Raw genomic sequence first — 9523 nt, forward strand, 5'->3', positions numbered from 1 at the left:
ACCGAGAGAGAGAGGGACCGAGAGAGAGAGAGGGACCGAGAGAGGGACCGAGAGACCGAGACCGAGAGAGTGACCGAGATCGAGAGAGAGACCGAGAGAGAGACCGAGAGAGAGACCGAGAGAGAGACCGAGACGGAGAGAGAGACCGAGACGGAGAGGGACAGAAAGAGAGAGACCGAGAGAGAGGGAGCGAGAGAGAGGGAGCGAGAGAGAGGGAGCGAGAGAGAGAGAGAGGGACCGAGAGAGAGGGACCGAGGGACTGAGAGAGACCAAGAGAGAGAGAGACCGAGAGAGAGAGAGACCAAGAGACCGAGATAGAGAGAGACCGAGAGAGAGAGAGAGACCGAGAGAGAGAGAGACAGAGAGACAGAGAGAGAGAGAGAGAGAGACCGAGACAGAGAGAGAGAGAGAGACTGAGAGAGAGAGAGAGAGAGAGAGAGGGACCGAGACCGAGAGAGAGACCGATAGAGGGACCGAGAGAGGGACCGAGAGAGAGAGAGGGACCGAGAGAGGGACCGAAAGAGAGAGAGGGACCGAGAGACAGACCGAGACCGAGAGAGAGACCGAGAGAGAGAGAGAGACTGAGAGAGAGAGAGACTGAGAGAGAGAGAGACCGAGAGAGAGACCGAGACTGAGAGAGAGACCGAGAGAGAGAGCAGGACCGAGAGACGGACCGAGAGAGAGACCGAGACGGAGAGACCGAGACGGAGAGGGACCGAAAGAGAGAGACTGAGAGAGAGGGACCGAGAGAGAGGGAGCGAGAGAGAGAGAGAGGGACCAAGAGAGAGGGACCGAGGGACTGAGAGAGACCAAGAGAGAGAGAGACCGAGAGAGAGAGAGACCAAGAGACCGAGAGAGAGAGAGACCGAGAGAGAGATAGAGACCGAGAGAGAGAGAGACAGAGAGAGAGAGAGAGAGAGAGAGACCGAGATAGAGAGAGAGAGAGAGAGAGAGAGAGAGAGACCGAGAGAGAGTGACCGAGGGACTGAGAGAGAGAGAGAGAGAGAGAGAACGAGGGACCGAGAGAGAGAGAGAGTCCGAGAGACCAAGAGAGAGACCGAGACCGTGAGAGAGAGACCGAGGGACCGAGAGAGAGAGAGAGAGAGAGACAGAGGGACCGAGAGAAAGAGAGAGAGACTGAGGGACCGAGAGAGAGAGAGAGAGACCGAGGGACCGAGAGACAGAGAGATCGGGAGAGAGAGAGACCGAGAGAGAGAGAGAGTGAGAGGTACCTAGAGGGAGGGACTGAGAGAGAGGGCCCAAGAGAGACTGAGACTGAGAGATAGACCGAGAGACCGAGACCGAGAGAGAGACACCGAGACGGAGAGAGAGACCGAGAGGGACCGAGAGAGAGGGACCGAGAGAGAGAGAGACCGAGATGAGAGAGACCGAGAGAGAGAGAGAGACCGAGGGACTGAGAGAGAGAGAGAGACCGAGGGACTGAGAGAGAGAGAGAACGAGGGACCGAGAGAGAGAGAGAGTCCGAGGGACCGAGAGAGAGAGAGAGAGAGACCGAGAGACCAAGAGAGAGACCGAGACCGTGAGAGAGAGACCGAGGGACCGAGAGAGAGAGAGAAAGAGAGACCGAGACCGTGAGAGAGAGACCGAGGGACCGAGAGAGAGAGAGAAAGAGAGACCGAGACCGAGAGAGAGAGACCGAGACTGAGAGAGAGAGAGAGACCGAGACCGAGAGAGAGGGACCAAGAGAGAGAGAGGAGAACCGAGGGACCGAGAGGGACCGAGAGAGAGAGACTGAGAGAGACCGAGAGAGACCGAGAGACCGAGGGAGAGATACCGAGAGAGACTGAGAGAGAGAGACCGAGAGAGAGAGAGAGAGAGAGGGACCGAGAGAGAGAGAGACCAAGAGAGAGACCGAGACCGAGAGAGAGAGACCGAGAGAACAAGAGAGAGAGCGGGATAGAGAGAGGGACCAAGAGAGAGAGAGGGACCGAGAGAGAGAGAGGGACCGAGAGAGGGACCGAGAGACCGAGATGAGAGAGACCGAGAGAGAGAGAGAGACCGAGGGACTGAGAGAGAGAGAGAGACCGAGGGACCGAGAGAGAGAGAGAACGAGGGACCGAGAGAGAGAGAGAGTCCGAGGGACCGAGAGAGAGAGAGAGAGAGACCGAGAGACCAAGAGAGAGACCGAGACCGTGAGAGAGAGACCGAGGGACCGAGAGAGAGAGAGAAAGAGAGACCGAGACTGTGAGAGAGAGACCGAGGGACCGAGAGAGAGAGAGAAAGAGAGACCGAGACCGAGAGAGAGAGACCGAGACTGAGAGAGAGAGAGAGACCGAGACCGAGAGAGAGGGACCAAGAGAGAGAGAGAAGAACCGAGGGACCGAGAGGGACCGAGAGAGAGAGACTGAGAGAGACCGAGAGAGACCGAGAGACCGAGGGAGAGATACCGAGAGAGACTGAGAGAGAGAGACCGAGAGAGAGAGAGAGAGAGAGGGACCGAGAGAGAGAGAGACCAAGAGAGAGACCGAGACCGAGAGAGAGAGACCGAGAGAACAAGAGAGAGAGCGGGATAGAGAGAGGGACTAAGAGAGAGAGAGGGACCGAGAGAGAGAGAGGGACCGAGAGAGGGACCGAGAGACCGAGACCGAGAGAGAGACCGAGACCGAGAGAGAGACCGAGAGAGAGACCGAGAGAGAGACCGAGAGCGAGACCGAGACGGAGAGGGACCGAAAGAGAGAGACTGAGAGAGAGGGAGCGAGAGAGAGGGAGCGAGAGAGAGGGAGCGAGAGAGAGAGAGAGGGACCAAGAGAGAGGGACCGAGGGACTGAGAGAGACCGAGAGAGAGAGAGACCGAGAGAGATTCCGAGAGAGAGACCAAGAGAGACCTAGACAGAGAGACCGAGACCAAGAGAGAGAGACCGAGAGAGAGAGAGAGACCGAGACCGAGAGAGAGACCGAGACCAAGAGAGAGAGAGAGAGAGACCGAGAGAGAGAGAGAGAGAGAGACACCGAGACCGAGAGAAAGGGACCAAGAGAGAGAGAGAAGAACCGAGGGACCGAGAGGGACCGAGAGAGAGAGACTGAGAGAGACCGAGAGACAGAGGGAGAGATACCGAGAGAGACTGAGAGAGAGAGACCGAGAGAGACCTAGACAGAGAGAGAGACCAAGACCGAGAGAGAGAGACCGAGAGAGAGAGAGAGACCGAGACCGAGAGAGAGACCGAGACCGAGAGAGAGACCGAGACTGAGATAGACCGAGACCGAGAGAGAGAGAGAGACACCGAGACCGAGAGAGAGGGACCAAGAGAGAGACCGAGACCGAGAGAGAGAGACCGAGAGAACAAGAGAGAGAGCGGGATCGAGAGAGGGACCGAGAGAGAGAGAGGGACCGAGAGAGAGAGAGGGACCGAGAGAGGGACCGAGACACCGAGACCGAGAGAGAGACCGAGACCGAGAGAGAGACCGAGAGAGAGACCGAGAGAGAGACCGAGAGCGAGACCGAGACGGAGAGGGACCGAAAGAGAGAGACTGAGAGAGAGGGAGCGAGAGAGAGGGAGCGAGAGAGAGGGAGCGAGAGAGAGAGAGAGGGACCAAGAGAGAGGGACCGAGGGACTGAGAGAGACCGAGAGAGAGAGAGACCGAGAGAGATTCCGAGAGAGAGACCAAGAGAGACCTAGACAGAGAGACCGAGACCAAGAGAGAGAGACCGAGAGAGAGAGAGAGACCGAGACCGAGAGAGAGACCAGGACCGAGAGAGAGAGAGAGAGAGAGACCGAGAGAGAGAGAGAGACACCGAGACCGAGAGAGAGACCGAGACCGAGAGAGAGACCGAGATAGAGACCGAGAGAGAGACCGAGAGCGAGACCGAGACGGAGAGGGACCGAAAGAGAGAGACTGAGAGAGAGGGAGCGAGAGAGAGGGAGCGAGAGAGAGGGAGCGAGAGAGAGAGAGAGGGACCAAGAGAGAGGGACCGAGGGACTGAGAGAGACCGAGAGAGAGAGAGACCGAGAGAGATTCCGAGAGAGAGACCAAGAGCGACCTAGACAGAGAGACCGAGACCAAGAGAGAGAGACCGAGACCGAGAGAGAGAACGAGACCGAGAGAGAGAGAGAGAGAGAGACCGAGAGAGAGAGAGACCAAAAGAGAGAGAGACCGAGACCGAGAATGAGACCGAGAGTGAGACCGAGAGAGAGGGAGCGAGAGAGAGGGAGCGAGAGAGAGGGAGCGAGAGAGAGGGAGAGGGACCAAGAGAGAGGGACCGAGGGACTGAGAGAGACCGAGAGTGAGAGAGACCGAGAGAGAGAGAGAGACCGAGAGAGAGAGAGAGGCCGAGACAGAGAGAGAGACTGAGAGAGAGAGAGAGAGAGGGACCGAGAGAGAGAGGGACCAAGAGAGGGACCGAGAGAGAGAGAGGGACCGAGAGAGGGACCGAGAGAGAGAGACAGAGAGAGAGAGAGAGACCGAGAGGGACCGAGAGAGAGAGACCGAGACCGAGAGAGAGACCGAGAGAGAGACCGAGACGGAGAGGGACCGAAAGAGAGAGACTGAGAGAGAGGGAGCGAGAGAGAGGGAGCGAGAGAGAGAGAGGGAGCGAGAGAGAGAGAGAGGGACCAAGAGAGAGGGACCGAGGGACTGAGAGAGACCGAGAGAGAGAGAGACCGAGAGAGATTCCGAGAGAGAGACCAAGAGAGACCTAGACAGAGAGAGAGACCGAGACCAAGAGAGAGAGACCGAGAGAGAGAGAGAGAGACCGAGACCGAGAGAGAGAGACCGAGAGAGAGACCGAGACCGAGAGAGAGACCGAGACCGAGAGAGAGAGAGAGAGACCGAGACCGAGAGAGAGAGAGACCGAGACCGAGACCGAGAGAGAGGGACCAAGAGAGAGAGAGAAGAACCGAGGGACCGAGAGGGACCGAGAGAGAGAGACTGAGAGAGACCGAAAGACTGAGGGAGAGATACCGAGAGAGACTGAGAGAGAGAGACCGAGAGAGAGAGAGAGAGAGAGACAGAGAGAGAGAGAGGGACCGAGACCGAGAGAGATACCGAGACCGAGAGAGAGAGAGAGACTGAGACCGAGAGAGAGACCGAGACCCAGAGAGAGAGAGAGACCGAGAGGGACCGAGAGAGAGGGACCAAGAGAGAGATAGAAGAACCGAGGGACCAAGAGGGACCGAGAGAGAGAGACTGAGGGAGACCGAGAGACCGAGAGAGAGAGACCGAGAGAGAGAGAGACCGAGACCGAGAGAGAGACTGAGAGAGAGAGAGACCGAGAGAGAGACCGAGAGAGAGAGACCGAGAGAGAGAGAGACCGAGACCGAGAGAACGAGAGAGAGAGCGGGATCGAGAGAGGGACCGAGAGAGAGAGAGGGACCGAGAGAGAGAGGGACCGAGAGAGAGAGAGGGACCGAGAGAGGGACCGAGAGACCGAGACCGAGAGAGTGACCGAGATCGAGAGAGAGACCGAGAGAGAGACCGAGAGAGAGACCGAGAGAGAGACCGAGACGGAGAGAGAGACCGAGACGGAGAGGGACAGAAAGAGAGAGACCGAGAGAGAGGGAGCGAGAGAGAGGGAGCGAGAGAGAGAGAGAGGGACCGAGAGAGAGGGACCGAGAGAGAGGGACCGAGGGACTGAGAGAGACCAAGAGAGAGAGAGACCGAGAGAGAGAGAGACCAAGAGACCGAGAGAGAGAGAGACCGAGAGAGAGAGAGAGACCGAGAGAGAGAGAGACAGAGAGACAGAGAGAGAGAGAGAGAGACCGAGACAGAGAGAGAGAGAGAGACTGAGAGAGAGAGAGAGAGAGAGAGAGAGGGACCGAGACCGAGAGAGAGACCGATAGAGGGACCGAGAGAGGGACCGAGAGAGAGAGAGGGACCGAGAGAGGGACCGAAAGAGAGAGAGGGACCGAGAGACAGACCGAGACCGAGAGAGAGACCGAGAGAGAGAGAGAGACTGAGAGAGAGAGAGACTGAGAGAGAGAGAGACCGAGAGAGAGACCGAGACTGAGAGAGAGACCGAGAGAGAGAGCAGGACCGAGAGACGGACCGAGAGAGAGACCGAGACGGAGAGACCGAGACGGAGAGGGACCGAAAGAGAGAGACTGAGAGAGAGGGAGCGAGAGAGAGGGAGCGAGAGAGAGAGAGAGGGACCAAGAGAGAGGGACCGAGGGACTGAGAGAGACCAAGAGAGAGAGAGACCGAGAGAGAGAGAGACCAAGAGACCGAGAGAGAGAGAGACCGAGAGAGAGATAGAGACCGAGAGAGAGAGAGACAGAGAGAGAGAGAGAGAGAGAGAGACCGAGATAGAGAGAGAGAGAGAGAGAGAGAGACCGAGAGAGAGAGAGTGACCGAGGGACTGAGAGAGAGAGAGAGAACGAGGGACCGAGAGAGAGAGAGAGTCCGAGAGACCAAGAGAGAGACCGAGACCGTGAGAGAGAGACCGAGGGACCGAGAGAGAGAGAGAGAGAGAGACAGAGGGACCGAGAGAAAGAGAGAGAGACTGAGGGACCGAGAGAGAGAGAGAGAGACCGAGGGACCGAGAGACAGAGAGATCGGGAGAGAGAGAGACCGAGAGAGAGAGAGAGTGAGAGGTACCTAGAGGGAGGGACTGAGAGAGAGGGACCAAGAGAGACTGAGACTGAGAGATAGACCGAGAGACCGAGACCGAGAGAGAGACACCGAGACGGAGAGAGAGACCGAGAGGGACCGAGAGAGAGGGACCGAGAGAGAGAGAGACCGAGATGAGAGAGACCGAGAGAGAGAGAGAGACCGAGGGACTGAGAGAGAGAGAGAGACCGAGGGACCGAGAGAGAGAGAGAACGAGGGACCGAGAGAGAGAGAGAGTCCGAGGGACCGAGAGAGAGAGAGAGAGAGACCGAGAGACCAAGAGAGAGACCGAGACCGTGAGAGAGAGACCGAGGGACCGAGAGAGAGAGAGAAAGAGAGACCGAGACCGTGAGAGAGAGACCGAGGGACCGAGAGAGAGAGAGTAAGAGAGACCGAGACCGAGAGAGAGAGACCGAGACTGAGAGAGAGAGAGAGACCGAGACCGAGAGAGAGGGACCAAGAGAGAGAGAGGAGAACCGAGGGACCGAGAGGGACCGAGAGAGAGAGACTGAGAGAGACCGAGAGAGACCGAGAGACCGAGGGAGAGATACCGAGAGAGACTGAGAGAGAGAGACCGAGAGAGAGAGAGAGAGAGAGAGAGGGACCGAGAGAGAGAGAGACCAAGAGAGAGACCGAGACCGAGAGAGAGAGATCGAGAGAACAAGAGAGAGAGCGGGATCGAGAGAGGGACCGAGAGAGAGAGAGGGACCGAGAGAGAGAGAGGGACCGAGAGAGGGACCGAGACACCGAGACCGAGAGAGAGACCGAGACCGAGAGAGAGACCGAGAGAGAGACCGAGAGAGAGACCGAGAGCGAGACCGAGACGGAGAGGGACCGAAAGAGAGAGACTGAGAGAGAGGGAGCGAGAGAGAGGGAGCGAGAGAGAGGGAGCGAGAGAGAGAGAGAGGGACCAAGAGAGAGGGACCGAGGGACTGAGAGAGACCGAGAGAGAGAGAGACCGAGAGAGATTCCGAGAGAGAGACCAAGAGAGACCTAGACAGAGAGACCGAGACCAAGAGAGAGAGACCGAGAGAGAGAGAGAGACCGAGACCGATAGAGAGACCAAGACCGAGAGAGAGAGAGAGAGAGAGACCGAGAGAGAGAGAGAGACACCGAGACCGAGAGAGAGACCGAGACCGAGAGAGAGACCGAGAGAGAGACCGAGAGAGAGACCGAGAGCGAGACCGAGACGGAGAGGGACCGAAAGAGAGAGACTGAGAGAGAGGGAGCGAGAGAGAGGGAGCGAGAGAGAGGGAGCGAGAGAGAGAGAGAGGGACCAAGAGAGAGGGACCGAGGGACTGAGAGAGACCGAGAGAGAGAGAGACCGAGAGAGATTCCGAGAGAGAGACCAAGAGAGACCTAGACAGAGAGACCGAGACCAAGAGAGAGAGACCGAGAGAGAGAGAGAGACCGAGACCGAGAGAGAGACCGAGACAGAGAGAGAGAGAGAGAGAGAGAGACCGAGAGAGAGAGAGAGACACCGAGACCGAGAGAGAGACCGAGACCGAGAGTGAGACCGAGAGAGAGGGAGCGAGAGAGAGGGAGCGAGAGAGAGGGATCGAGAGAGAGGGAGAGGGACCAAGAGAGAGGGACCGAGGGACTGAGAGAGACCGAGAGTGAGAGAGACCGAGAGAGAGAGAGAGACCGAGAGAGAGAGAGAGGCCGAGACAGAGAGAGAGACTGAGAGAGAGAGAGAGAGAGGGACCGAGAGAGAGAGGGACCAAGAGAGGGACCGAGAGAGAGAGAGGGACCGAGAGAGGGACCGAGAGAGAGAGACAGAGAGAGAGAGAGAGACCGAGAGGGACCGAGAGAGAGAGACCGAGACCGAGAGAGAGACCGAGAGAGAGACCGAGACGGAGAGGGACCGAAAGAGAGAGACTGAGAGAGAGGGAGCGAGAGAGAGGGAGTGAGAGAGAGAGAGGGAGCGAGAGAGAGAGAGAGGGACCAAGAGAGAGGGACCGAGGGACTGAGAGAGACCGAGAGAGAGAGAGACCGAGAGAGATTCCGAGAGAGAGACCAAGAGAGACCTAGACAGAGAGAGAGACCGAGACCAAGAGAGAGAGACCGAGAGAGAGAGAGAGAGACCGAGACCGAGAGAGAGAGACCGAGAGAGAGAGAGAGACCGAGAGAGAGACCGAGACCGAGAGAGAGAGACCGAGACCGAGAGAGAGAGAGACCGAGACCGAGACCGAGACCGAGAGAGAGGGACCAAGAGAGAGAGAGAAGAACCGAGGGACCGAGAGGGACCGAGAGAGAGAGACTGAGAGAGACCGAAAGACTGAGGGAGAGATACCGAGAGAGACTGAGAGAGAGAGACCGAGAGAGAGAGAGAGAGAGAGAGACAGAGAGAGAGAGAGGGACCGAGACCGAGAGAGATACCGAGACCGAGAGAGAGAGAGAGACTGAGACCGAGAGAGAGACCGAGACCCAGAGAGAGAGAGAGACCGAGAGGGACTGAGAGAGAGGGACCAAGAGAGAGATAGAAGAACCGAGGGACCGAGAGGGACCGAGAGAGAGAGACTGAGGGAGACCGAGAGACCGAGGGAGAGATCCCGAGAGAGAGAGACCGAGAGAGAGAGAGACCGAGACCAAGAGAGAGACCGAGAGAGAGAGAGACCAAGAGAGAGACCGAGACCGAGAGAGAGAGACCGAGAGAACAAGAGAGAGAGCGGATTCGAGAGATGGACCGAGAGAGAGAGAGGGACCGAGAGAGAGAGGGACCGAGAGAGAGAGAGGGACCGAGAGAGGGACCGAGACACCGAGACCGAGAGAGAGACCGAGACCGAGAGAGAGACCGAGAGAGAGACCGAGAGAGAGACCGAGATGGAGAGGGACCGAAAGAGAGAGACTGAGAGAGAGGGAGCGAGAGAGAGGGAGCGAGAGAGAGGGAGCGAGAGAGAGAGAGAGGGACCAAGAGAGAGGGACTGAGAGAGACCGAGAGAGAGAGAGACCGAGAGAG

This window comes from Heloderma suspectum, chromosome W (assembly GCF_057233095.1).
Source record: "Heloderma suspectum isolate Gila_16-S chromosome W, 16-S_ref, whole genome shotgun sequence".
In the NCBI taxonomy this organism is placed as follows: domain Eukaryota; kingdom Metazoa; phylum Chordata; class Lepidosauria; order Squamata; family Helodermatidae; genus Heloderma; species Heloderma suspectum.